The sequence below is a fragment of the Narcine bancroftii genome, chromosome 1 (genome assembly GCF_036971445.1).
Source record: "Narcine bancroftii isolate sNarBan1 chromosome 1, sNarBan1.hap1, whole genome shotgun sequence".
NCBI lineage: Eukaryota > Metazoa > Chordata > Chondrichthyes > Torpediniformes > Narcinidae > Narcine > Narcine bancroftii.
In genome coordinates, this window is record NC_091469.1 from 43555259 (window position 1) to 43569292 (window position 14034).

Here is a 14034-nt window from a genome sequence, read left to right on the forward strand (position 1 = left end):
ACCAACAGTGGATCCTTGCCCTGGCCACATCCTGGCATCCCACCCATCCGAGCTCCCGACCACAGATCCTCACCTGGCTGCTTGCTCATCCAGGCTTCTGATCTCAGATCCTTGCCCCAGCCGCCCACCCATCTGAACTCCCAACACCCCAGCCGGCTGCCAGCCCATCTGAGCTACCGACGCCCCTAACGCAGACTTACCACCAACCCTGGCCATCCGAGCTCCCAACACCTTGAACGATGAAGGTACTTACAAGGTCAAAAGTTTGACCTGTGCAAAAGCTGACCCCCACTTTTTTTGGGGGGGGGGCCCGAAATAGTGGTCCAAAAATTTGATGATTACATGAGTATGCATAGTAATTCTCCTTTTACTAACAGTATGTTCCAGGCTAAAAAAATAACAAGAGAGAAACACAAACACTGCAGATGCTGGAATCTCAAGTGAACAAAAAGAAGCTGCAGAGACTCAACAGATCAGACAACGTCCACAGAGAGAAATGGTCAATGTTCAGGCCAAGACACTTTATTGAGACAAAAGTAGAAACTAAGTATTTAAGGAGGTGATGGGGGTGGGTGTTTGGGGGGGGGCCCTTTGAGGCAACAGGGTTTTAAATAAAACAAGGTAGAAGAGATGGAGAGACAGGTAGAAGAGATCACTGAGGGGAGGGGATAGTTAGAGAGAATAGTGAAAATGGGATAGATAGAGGTGGAAACAGCTGAACCAGACAGAGGCAGTTTCATACATTCATACTGTTGTATTTAACAGTGTCCAGGAGGAATATGAGGTGTTGTCTTCCTGTTTCTTTTGTCCACTTATCACTCCCTGGCAGATTTACCAACTCATTGCATACCAAGGAAAGCTTAGACACCAATCCCATTCTTTTCCTGTGGCCAGTTCATCAATCACTAATCTCAATAGGTGCTTTGAAGTTTCTTCAGGTTATCTTTCTCTTCTGAAATCAATATATGACCATTGTTGAGCTAATCTTACTTGCCAGTTGTAGTGAATTTGATGGTGGTCTGTAAACCAGATCTGTAGCTCTGGTCAGCACCATCTATAATAATATCCAGGATTTTCAAAATATGCATGTGCACTTTATTGTAGACTACACAACTAACAGATGGCCTGATGTGTCACGATGTCCCTTACAGATGAAATTTATTTACAAGCAATATGCACCACAATTTTCATCATGGAAGCAGTCCCTTCTTAGCTGCAATTGACCTGCACATTCTTTTTAGACCAAGATTAAAAGTTTGTTCCAACCAAAGGCTCATATCTGAGGGTGAATGAGTTATCGGAGTGTCACAGTCCAAACAATAGTATCTCTCAGTGTATATGGAGTCAGCCAACACAAATGATTAGCCATGCTCATTCAATCTGAGTGCAGCTTCCCCATTCCCAGAGACACGCTGGTATGCAGAAGACTACCAAATGACAGCCTTGGCTTCAATATCACACAACTATGCAGATTCACATAATTCACTGCTGTTGTCTTCTCCAAACTTAGAATCACCTTAAGTGCCAAAAAATGCCTTGGGAAGTTAATCAGATTTACCAGGTGTCATTTTCTCCATCTGGGCAGTTGTCTGGCAGTGCTAATTCTGTAATCTGTCTGCTTTTTAAATTTCATCATATTTTCATTGCCTCATCACCATAATACTCAACCCTAACCCTACCTTGATGAAGGGCTCAAGCCCAAAACATTAGTTACACATCTTTATCTTTGCTCTACAAGGTACACTGTTTGATCCGCTGAGTTTCTCCAGCATTGTTTTTACTTCAACCAGTGTCGACAGACTGTTGTGTTTTACTTTTGTCTATTACAGAACTCTGAAATCTCTGAGGGATGCCTACCCTGAAGAAGTTTTCCTTTGCTCACCAAAGGGAGAGCTGTGGGATTCTCTCTCACTGCTCCCCATCTGTGATCCCTGCTGCTCTCAAGCTTTATGGCCATGTACTCACACCTTGATGAAGCCCTCAAAAATTTAAATGTTGGTTATTATCTTTATCTTTGCTCTATAAAGACCTGCTGAATTTCTCCAGCATTGTACTTACTATACTCAATGAGATGCTCTCTCGATTCTAGATCGTAATATTCTGTGCTCAAAACCCAACCCAGAGATTTAACAGCTAAAATTAAGCCTGAAATTCTCAGTGGAATGCAGCGGGAGCATTGCGTTGTGAGAGATGCTGCACCTGCCTTGAGGACAAATGTAAAAATTCCCATTGCACCAAATTTAAGGTGTGTGTAGGTGTTTTCATCTTTTGTATCAATCTCCCACCAAGGACAACTGAAAACATCTTGAGCGGTCATTTTCAGTCTGCGTGATCCTGCTGCATATGTGTTATCGGAATGTCCCCACCACCACATGAATATAGTCCTAGCCCTTCACATATATGTCTATGGTTAAAATGTATTTTGAAACATCCCAAAAGTTCAAAGCAAGAAAAACTTAGAATTATCAAGAAGGCTTCGGACAGATTTTGCCAGACCAAATCTGGCAGCAAGCCATACGAGATGAATAGGACATGCAGTAAAAAAACTGGTCAAAGAGGGAAGTTTCAAGCGTATTTTAAAAAAAAGTAGATAAATTTTTAAAAACGATAAAGGAAGGAACATTAGTGTTTAGAGCCTGAACAGAAAAGATAGCAAATATGAACAGTGTTATATTTAATCAGAACCAAAACCTCATTCCCAGTTCACACCACGAGGTTCAGGATGCTCTGTGAAAATTGGCTGTTGATAATACACTTACTTCTCCTTCACTGCTGAGTGGAATGGCCACACACCTCATGCACATGTGCATTTCAAAGTTGTTATTAAATGAGGTCTTGAAAATTCCTTCATCAAAACAAATATTGAGTACTTGCTAGTTCTGCACTCTTTCTCCAGAGTTGACAAATGTTCACCATCCATGGTCAGTAAAGAAGCCTTAAATGTTCCAACATTTGCTAACATTTTTAGGAACTTGATTCTTTAGAAGACAGCAATGGACCAACTTCAAGAGTACAAAGCCAACATCAAGGCTGCAAGACTATAGAACTTGATACATCAAATCCTAAAGAAGCTTAACATTTGATTGTCTTTATTTTAATATGAATAGATGGTTCCATTTTCAGCACCGTAGCACAGAGGGAGGACACATAGCAATAACCTGTGTAAAATCCCTCATCTGGATAATCCTCAAATGAAAATTATAAAGAATCTTTTTGAATAAAGAATAAAGAAATTAGAGTCATGACACATGTTTAACTCAAGGTTGTTTTCATCATCTTCCTCAACACACCTAGACCTAACACCCCCCCCCCCCCACCATCAGCTACTTCATTACAGCAAATTGTGCTCCTCTTTTTCCCATGAGATCCAAATATTCACACCCCAACATCAAAGAAGAGAAGCATCATAGTCAAAGTTTAACCAACGATGTTCAACCCCAAAATGTATTTTTTTTGCTCGTGATTTCAAGTCAACTTGTGCACAAATCAGAATTGTAATCCCACTTTGATAATAATATGGTGCTGGGGGAACAACCTGAACATCTGGGTTAAGTGAAACAAAGTGAAACTAATATTTACTTAACTTCCAACTTGGTAGACCCATGATATACAAGAACAAAGCAACATAACAGGGCACTTTATCTAACATTTCTACTGTATTTCATTATGCATGAATTCCCTTCACAATATAAAAAAACTCAACACAGGCAACGAAAACACACTGTTGGAGTTCAGTGGGTCAAGCATAACCGGGGAGAGGGAGTGTAAAAGGAATTGGTAAAATTTCAGGTTGAAACCCTTCAATTCCACCACCACCCCCACTCCACCCTCCAACAGATAGTTTTTTTTGGTCACAGATCCCATCAACTGCAGCCTCTCAAGTCTCCAATAAATACATCTTCCTTCTTTTTTCAAAAAACACAGGCACTTCTAGCACAATTGAGCAAATGTCCTTGCTAGGAGTAACATGATAAATAGAAGCAATTATAATTGCTCAATGTAACTGATGGGAATGAGGCAACCAAGTGTACAGCAAAACTGGAGCAACACACCAAGTGCAGGTGCAGCCCACATCTACGGAAAGACATAGATAGTCGACGCTTTGGCTCGAAGACGTTGACGGTCCGTTCTTTTCTATAGATGTAGCCTGTCCCGCTGAGTTCCTCCGGCACTTTCTTTGCTGGGTAACTGTGTACCTATCACACGTCTTTCAACATCTTACTGTCATATAACATTTGGCCACAAACAAGATGGCTTTTAAAGCCAAATATTTCACCTGAACCAATAGACTAAAGCAGCTTCCACTTGTTTCACTCAGTTGAAGAATTTTCTGAGATGTGTGAATCGCTTCCCCCCCCCCCCCTTCATTTATAAAGAGGGGCGCTGGGTGCTTCGTTTCTCCCCCGCAGTTGAAACAAGTTAATAGCAGAAAGAGCTGGTTAGCACAGAAGGTAGCTGGATAAAATCACCTCGTATCATTTCCATGTTGTTATTTACCACGTGTCTGGGTTACTTCACTCCCAGTTTGGTGTCACTGCCCTCGTGCTTCTTAACGCACCTCCACCATTTGGTTCATTCCCTGGCCGCCTCCTCTCATCAGCACATCCTTTTTGTATAAAATTCGCACAATTTACACCACTGAGCAATTCCAAACAAAGTGAAAGGTGAATGTGGAGAATACACAATTCAAATATACAAAAAGTAATGTTTTATTCATGCCCTACAAATATTCCAAGAGGCTATTAAAATGCAAATCCTAATGACCATTTATCCTCTCAATGAGCTAAAAACAACTGATACTGACTTGTTCGCAGGGGCAGTGTGGGAATTTCATACGACACAACAAAAAACTCCAGTTCACTGAAAACGGCAAGTTTTTCATTTTCACTTTGAGATTGCTGCAAGCCTCTTCCCCCCCCAAAAAAAAGACTTTTTTTCTGCTGAAAAGAGGCGGCCCATTTAGCATTGCTTCTCGATCCAATAAAGAAATTGTCGGCAGATGCCAATCCACGATACCATCGGGGCAGAGACATCATAAATTCCTTCCAAAACAGGGCATAATAGCTGATCAGACTGCAGCAAGAACATTCCAGCTTGCAAGTGGCAACACAAGTAGCTCTGCCACGGCTGCATGTATCCCTTATCAGTCTACTTGTTATTGGCAACATGGCTTGCTGGAAAGTCCCCTCTCCCCCCAATTGTACAGCAAGATATTTTGTTTCCTTTGGTGTCCCTGACCTTGCAGACCTGCACTCCTTTCTTTACTGCTTGTGTCTTTGTATCTCCTTGTCACTCACCAAACAAACGAATAGACGAGAAGGCGGCCAAAGAATTAAAAATAATTAGTGCCTCTAATACCCAGCATCTTCTCTGTACCATTCAATCCCTTCATTAAATGATTTCTATATTACCTCCTCACCTTTTTTTTGGAGGACTTGGTTCACTGCAAACAGCACAAATGACAATTTTAACAAAAAAAAATGAAGAAAGGACATTAAATTTAAGAACACACACCAATGAGGTGAAAACACAGTACCTGTTCCACGGTACCACTATCCCCTCACTGTGCTCTGACCAAAAAAAAACTTCCAACCTACAAGAGGAAATAAACTACATAAACTGATCAAGTAAGTTCTCCTCAGCTTAAAATAACACATATTGCACAATTGAGGCAGGCAGCAAAGGCGACTGCAAATTTCAAATGTATCAAAGCACAAAATGCCCTAGTATTTTTTTTAATCAAAGTAATATTGTCAGCCATGTTGGAGGAGCTTTGGCTAATTTTCTGCAAAGCCCCCCCCCCCCCCCCCCCCCCACACCACCTTTTCCCTTCTCTCCTAATTTCGTGCAGAGTGTCTTTCTAATAGGTTCCTCCTTCAAAGAAAACAGCTCAATAAGAAGCATAAGACCTTCCTGGTGCTTACAAATCGCTGCAGTCTCAGTATCTCCCTCAGCGCCGCAGAAATCCAGCAAAGTCCAATCTGTCTCCTTTCAAACAAATCCTACAGGGTAGCCATCTTGCTTCCTTCTGCTCCTCTACGAAAGCAGACTGGCCTCTGCATCAATATTCATATGACGGTCCGACATCTATTATCATCGCCATCGACACCCCAATGTTCCCCTCCCCCGGCCGGCAGTGTGGACGTGACCAGCATGTGCTTCATCCACTGAGGACTCTGTCAGGAAGATAGGTTTGCCTGTTTGGGTCGTTGTAAATCATTTCCCCACTAGGTCCTGAAACACAAAGGACCTATGATTTCTAACTGCACAATAGTGAACACTAGGAAGGTTGAAATGAAACCCTGGACTGGAGCGCAGCGGAGAAGGATTGCTCGCAACACCTCATTTTGACCGGTCGCCCGCTCCCTCGCACTTTGCCAAGCCCCTCGCACTCAGAAAGTCTAGCAGTTCGCTGCTGCTATTCAGAAGTAGTTTTTTCAGAAGTTCCTATTTCTTTCCGACTCATGTTTTTTTTTTCTACATCCTTTCTGGCATCGTATTGACCTCTTCTGAAACTCCTGCCTAATTTCCATCGGGACTACTTTTTGAATACAGTGACTGCAGGCATGTGTCAGTGTTGTGCTCAAACTAGATTTAACCCTCAAGCACAGAGTTTTTCGACTTGTGTCAAGAACCCCACTCCGTTCTCTCTCCTCATCTAGCCCCATCCACCATGCGCGCTCACCCACCCACCCACACCGACATACACCCACCCACACCGACATACACCCACCCACACCGACATACACCCACCCACACCGACATACACCCACCCACACCGACATACACCCACCCACACCGACATACACCCACCCACCCACACCAACACCCATACTCAAAACCACACACACTTCAACCCATCGACACCTACTGATGAAATGGAGCAAACGCCAGCCATTGAATTTTGCCAACAATAGTTCTCCCACCTAACATCCTGAAAAATGCTGCATTTTCTCTGAAAATACTGTGTGCATTTTTGGAGCTTAACAAAAGCAATCAGTGAGCATGGTTTTCCTGTCTGAGCAGACACTCCGTTTCAGCGCATGATCATCAAGGCTCCCGATTGATGCTGCCTCTTGCATTTCTTTACTTTAACAGAACAGGTGGTTTGTATCGGGCTATAATCCGCTCAGCCTCAGTTCTGGCACAGCTTTAAACTGTGCCTGGCTGCCTTCTTGCTTCTTATCCCACCAACCCAGTGTGACATTTGTTGACTCTGAATGGAGTGCACCACCCCCACCAGCCAACTGGAGGGAGAGAGTGCTTCAAGTAAAATGGAGATTTTGTCAGTGTAGAGTGGGGGATGGGAAATGTTTTAGAACTTTCTGAAACTCTTTTCTCTGACTTTTACAGGGCTGGGCTAATCTATAAAGCAAGGCATAACACATGTCATTCTGATTCAGTCTAAAAGGACATTCGACTTGAAAAGAACAGATGCACCCCACTCATAAAAATCTCTGACAAGATTTCACAAAGAGAGCAAAAGATGATGCAGCCTTGCAGCTTGGTAGAGACAACTTCTGAACAAACATGAAATCAAACTTCATTTGTAGAGGAGAGGAATGATCAACAACTCTCTTTCTAAAAGGGATACATTTCATATTGCCATTTCAAAAGGGCTGATTTTTAGTTGTGAATCTACACATCCAAATCAGATTAAACTAGGCACAATTTACATACAATTGGAAGCAGATTAACTGGCAAATTTTAATCTTTTAATATTGGTTGCAAATACAAATTGTAGTTCTTTAAGTGATGATGGACAAACAGACATTTGTTGGCAATGAATAGAATGTGCTATCCCTACACTATTTCTCCCATCAATACCAACCCCCACCACTCTCACCCCTCTATTTCCCCTCCAGCACCCCCAACTCCACTGTGTCTATTTGCTTACCAAACCTAGAAACCTAACAGACAAAAACTGAGAATGGATTCCACAGTCTGAAAAGCTAATTTACCCGCTAAGTTCCTCCTCTAGCCTGTCACAGCAGCATCCCACTATTGGATACTTAGCATTAACTTTGAGCTGCTGAACCAATCAAGAAAACATCATTCAGATTCACAAGATGTAGATATTTGCCTTCAATGCGAGTTAAATGTAAAACCAATTCTAATGATGCAATAACTTCCAAAAGCGGGTGCCCTTTCTTTTCTTCCAAGGGTGCTGAAGGAATGATGGCAGCACTAAATTATTTAGTTTCCATTCAATAATGATTTGGTCACAACAGATGCACCAGAACTCCATTTAATTGCTGTTTGTCCTCAATAATAACAAACTCTTAACTCTACATTAATACCACTCAACCACCCCATTGAATGACACAACACAAGATTTTTAGAGACCTTGGTATGTTTCAGATTGTGAGTCAGTGGTGCAACAGGACTGTGATGTGATGATGATGTAACATTGTTACAAATGTGACCAAGTGGCAGCTTAACAGAATGTGGGTGCATGAGTGGGGCCACAGTCATGGCAGAGTGATAAGAGAAAGGGTGAGAGAGTTGGCACAGGACAAGTATTGAAAGATCACAACTGCAAAGAGTTACAGCTGTCAATTACAATGTGGCAGTGACAAACCTGACAAAACTATTTGAATAATTATACACTTAATTTTAGTGTACTATAATTGACAATACCCTTGCAATTATTGAATTGAATTGAATTGAATTGGTTATTGTCAAATGTATCGAGATACATTGAAAAGCTTTGCTTAGTGTGTTATCCAGGCAAGTCAATGTAAACACATAAGCAATCATAAAACATAAATGCAGGGTGTCATACCACAGTCAAAGAATGCAGGGTATGGCATTATCAAAGACAATGTGCAGGGTAGAGAGAAAAGTACCATTAAAATCAGTGCAGGTGCATCATTTTTTTTTAACCAATGAGTGATCCATTTAAGAATGTGATAACTGCAGGAAAGAAATTCTCCTTGAATATGGATTATACTTCAGTGGCTACTTTGGTCAGACTAATAAAGCATACACACACACACCAGGTAGTCAATTCAAGACTGTTTTATTTAGACTTTACAGGATTCTTTTATATACCTCAAGTCCCGGGCGCCACGGAATGGGGTGGGACATCATTATGAGTTTGTTGCTGATCCACAGGACTGGCAGGTTTAAATTAAGCACAGTGAGTGTCCCACACCTTCTGGCAGGAGACTCCGTAAACCAACGTGCCGTTACTAGGCATGCAGCACCGCGCGTGTGCAGTCCGTTAACTGAGTGAGTACCCAGCTGGCTTATAGTTCTGCATGCCCGCCAAAGAACCGCACCAGCGACGGTTCACAATACTACATTGTGCTCATTTGGCCCGCTACACCAAACCCCCAGAATTGTCGCCAGAAACTGAAACACTAGCTGGATGCACCTTAGGAGGATGCCCGCACCTTCTGGGCTGAATGGATGAAGTGGGATCCACATGGGCAGGCTTGAGTCTGTCCACACTAAACAGCTGCGAATGCCCCCCAATGTCCAAAGTAAATACAACCCTGTCCTTCTTAATCACACAGAAAGGGCCCTCATACGGTCATTGTAATGGTGCTCCTGGGACCTGTCTGCGTACAAAAACAAAATCAGCCTTCTGCATGCCGAGTAATGGCACGCTGATTTACGGAGTCTCCTGCCAGAAGGTGCGGGACGCTCACTGTGCTTAATTTAAATCTGCCGGGCCTGTGGATCGGCAGCAAACTCATAATGATGTCTCACCCCATGTCTCACTCCGTCCTGTGGAGCCTGGGACGTGAGGAATATAAAAGAAGCCTGTAAAGTCTAAATAAAACAGTCTTGTGTTGACTAAGCTAGTGTGTGTGTGTATAGCTTTAGTAGCCCTACCGAAGTAGCTGCTGGAATACAATGATACTTTTCCAGACAGAGACTTGCCAAGGTACTTCATGGAAGAAGATGAAATCAGCATTGAAGAGCTGGGAATATGACCAAAATATTGCTTGGAAAAATGGGGTCTGAGAAGGTTTTAATGGTGTTGAGATTTTATGGGAAAATGGACAAGGTTTGGAATGGATTTCTAATGAGTATGGTAGAAGCAGGAAGGGTGCCAATGACAAAGACAAAACAAGAATAAGATGTTTCAGATATCACAGATTGATCAAAAGCTTGGAGGAGGCTACAGAGATGGAGCAAAGACAAGTTTGAAGATGATGACAAGGACTTTCAGTCCATTCCACGTGAGGGTAGGGCTGACATGAACAAGATGGTGAGCTAGACTTGGTCTGCGACAATACTTGAACAAGCTGAGCCAACTGTGCAGTAAGAAAAATAAAATGTTGCAATCACTGAAGTGTTTACCAATGTAACCAGCAGAAGGAAAATGGTGGTTACTTCATATAATCTCAATGGTTATTTCTTTATCATATATCTCCATGGTTAAATGCACTTCAAAACCTTTAAACTCATAAAAAAATGTCTGTAAGATAACTTTTTTGCAGTGTAAAGTTATTCTCTAATGCACTGGTTCTTTACCTTTTGCTTTTCACTCACATACTACTTTAAGTATTTCCTATACCATCGGTGCTCTGTGATTAGTAAAGGATTGCTTAAAGTGGTATGTGGTGGAAAGAAAAAGTGTGAAAACCACTGTCTTAATCATACCTATTTGATTTGCTATGTTCACGGTTTCATAACCAAGGAAATGGGCCAATGACAATTTTTCTCTAGCAGAATTTTTCCATAACCATGGGTCTAGAGCAGTGATTCTCAACCTTCCCTTCCCACTCACATACCACCTTAAGCAATCCTTTACTAATCACAGAGCACCAATGGCATAGGGAATACTTAAAGTGGTATGTGAGTGGAAAGAAAAAGGTTGAGAACCACTGTGTGACCTGGAAGGGATTGAATGTGGAAAGTTTTTTGCTGGGATGCTATTTTCTTGTTAAGGAGAGCGCCTTAAATTGGGGGATTACACGAGTTGAACCACCTGAAGGACATTCATGTGGATTTCTATATGTCCAAGCCTCTGCCTTACTCCTTGTAGTCTGATCAACAATACAGAAAAAGCTGTTTAAAAGACAGTTCCCTGTGTCATCTTCTATTTTCTCCACTTAAATGCCCGCTGGCGTTATTCAATCCAATAAGTTTTTTAAAGTATTTCCTATCATTAGTGCTGCACAATTAAGAATATAGGCGATTTCCTGTAAGGAGCGGTTCTTTTCTCAGTTGTTAGAAGCACAATTCACAGCGGACACCGCTTCCCAGTCCACGTTATTGGACTCCAAACATCATTATATGAATAAACATGCTTTATTTGGTGAAGTACACTCTAAAATCCTTGCCACTATTCCCTGTGTATTTAATTTATTTTAGACGGGGAGAACATATCAACTCCTTACAGACAGTGCGGAATTAGAACTTCTGGTTCCAATCGCTGGTGCTGGCACCAACTGCTACACCATCCGTGCCACCCTTGGAAATTTAATATGGGCGTTGTAATTTATTAGACTCTCATTTTTAAATATTATCAGTAGGTTTGACTTTTTACTGATCTGCTTATGAACCAGTTTGCACCTTATTTCACATTCGTTGTGTGGGTGCACTTGTGCGTGTATTTCACCCAGCTATGAGTGTCGTGCTGCAAGAGCTCACTGGAGCACCGCTCTGGCACCTCACTGGGCCGCTCCAGCATCTCATGGGGCTGCTTCAGGGTAGCTCTAGCAGCAACGGCTCAATGCAGGATCAATGGCCGAGTCTGTCCACCGATAATCCCCCACGCAACTCGAACCGCTGGGCCAGTGCCAGCACCAAGGAAACACAGAGCAGTTTCAGCTGTGTAGGGGATTATGGGTAACGAAGACAGCCATTGATCCAGCATTTAGCTGCTGCCACGAGGAGGAAGTGGCCCGATGAGATGCCAGAGTGGCCCGGTGAGGTGCCGGAGCGGTGCTCCAGTGAGCTCCGGCAGCACTGCACTCCTCGGATGGAGATTCTTTGTTGGACTCAGGACTTGGGAGTTTGATAATGGCGAATGAGGTGAGGACAGTGGCCCCCTCCCCCCCCCCCCTTCAAGTGGTGCCAAGGGCATGTGCCGTGGCTGCCATACTCTAGATACACCTATGGATCTAGACTAAATGCTTACCATGAGTAAACCAGAAATTAAATGAAGCCTGCACATATCCCAACAGCAATCATGTCTCCCATGTTCTATGTGTTGATATACATATTTGGAACAATCACATCCTTTTCAAATTATCAGTATGATACCACAGAGAGTTATTATTTGATAAGGAGGAAGATCAAATACAACTTGCACATGATGATTTAATGTGATTTCCATTCTACAGGTGCCATGGTATAGCCTGCTGCTTGAACAGTAGATTGCCATCTAGTGTTGGCAGTGAGTTTTTTTTTTTGTCCACAGAGCAACGATATAATCCACTACTGCTCAGTTTTGCACAATTAAATTAATCTTTTGGAGGCAAGAGGTAAAACTTTACTGCAGAAAAAAACATGTCAACTCAAAAAAAATGCAAGATTAGGGAAACAAAAAACTGCTGCAAACAATGAGTGGCTGGAGGGACTTAGTGTGTCAAGCAGCGTCCATGGGAGAAATGGTCAGTCAATGTTTTGGGTCAGGACCCTTTAATGAAACTGCTTACATTGTCAGTAGGAACAGTTTAGAGGTGTCTGTGTTCACTAACTCATTGTTGTGAGTCTGTAGTTTCTATGGCAAGTCCATGAGATAGTGTCATGGTGAGGTGGCATGCACTGAATGTAGAAAGTTTACTATGGGGTGAGGAAGTCTATAATGTGGAGAACTTCCTTAAACAATGCTGGGAGTTTATTCATCATGTTAAGACTGCATGCACTGTGCTGTGGCAGTGTGCATTGTGGTGAGTAATTGGGAACTATAGTGATATTTTGTATATTGTGTTGAACCTGTGTGCTATGGTGAGAAGAGCATTGTGTGCGGCATCAAACACTGTGGTGAGAATACAGTGAGACGAAAAGCAAGCTGCTGGAGGAACTCAGCAGATCAGACAGCATCTATAGAGACAGAAGCACAGTCAGTTTGCTCCAGGTTCCAGCAAATGCTGTTTCTTATGTTTCCACATTAAAGTGAAACTGGGTAGACTTTCTTTTTCTTTGGCTTGGCTTCACGGACGAAGATTTATGGAGGGGTGATGTCCACGTCAGCTGCAGGCTCGTTTGTGGCTGACTAGTCCGATGTTAAATTGTGAAGGGATGAGACATTTTGCATTGTGTGGAGGTAATGTTAATTATGGTGACTGTGTTTTCTGTGCCAAGTCCCTAGTGAGATAATGTCGTGTAGTCTGAGAAGGGGCAGTATGGTGAAATTGTGTATCATGACCTTAGATCCAGAGAACCATGGAACATAACACCACAGAAACAGGTCCCTTCAGCTCTTCTAGTCTATGCTGAATTATTATTCTGCTCATCCCACTGACCTGTACCCATTCCATATGCCTCATATTCATGTACCTGTCCAAATTCTTCTTGAAAGCTAAAATTGAGCCTGTATTTATCACTTCAGCTGGCCACTCATTTCACACTCCCACCACTCTGCATGAAGAAGTTCCCCCTAATGTTCCCCCTAAACTATTCCCCTTTCACCCTTAACTCATGTCCTCCGGTTTGTATCTCACAGACCCTCAGTGATAAACACCTACCTACATTTACTCTGCCTACTCCCCTTATAATTTTAAATACCTCTTTCAAATCTCCCCTCATTCTTCTACATTCCAGGGAATAAAGTCCTAAACTGTTTAACCTTTCCCTGTGTGGCTGATTATTTTATATTATATATTGTATATAGATATGTTTTAAAGGAGATAAATTGTGGGTTTTATTTTTAGTTAGGTCACAAAAAGATACAAACACTTCACAACACAGATCTCATTTTAAAATGCCAGAACTTGGCTCAAGCCAGACAGTCCAGACTCTGAGTGCCGTTGCAAAAACTTTGAAGAATGCCTATAGAGACTTTACAAGTAGGTGTTAATTGGACATGCTGTGGAGTAATGGATTATTGTTTTGGAAAGCAACAGATTA

At 42.3% G+C, this 14034-nt stretch overlaps 1 protein-coding gene across 4 annotated transcripts in view; it reads right to left on the bottom strand.

The window, feature by feature from the left end:
• The window catches only part of LOC138757589 (methylcytosine dioxygenase TET2-like), a 177706-nt gene extending 171454 nt beyond the window's left edge, over positions 1-6252 (bottom strand). For all 4 annotated transcript variants that reach the window (XM_069925192.1, XM_069925221.1, XM_069925202.1 and 1 more), the window contains exon 1: positions 5925-6252. The gene's annotated coding sequence lies outside the window, so the exon portion shown is untranslated. The remainder of the gene's footprint in view (positions 1-5924) is intronic.
• Between the last annotated feature and the right edge of the window lie 7782 nt (positions 6253-14034).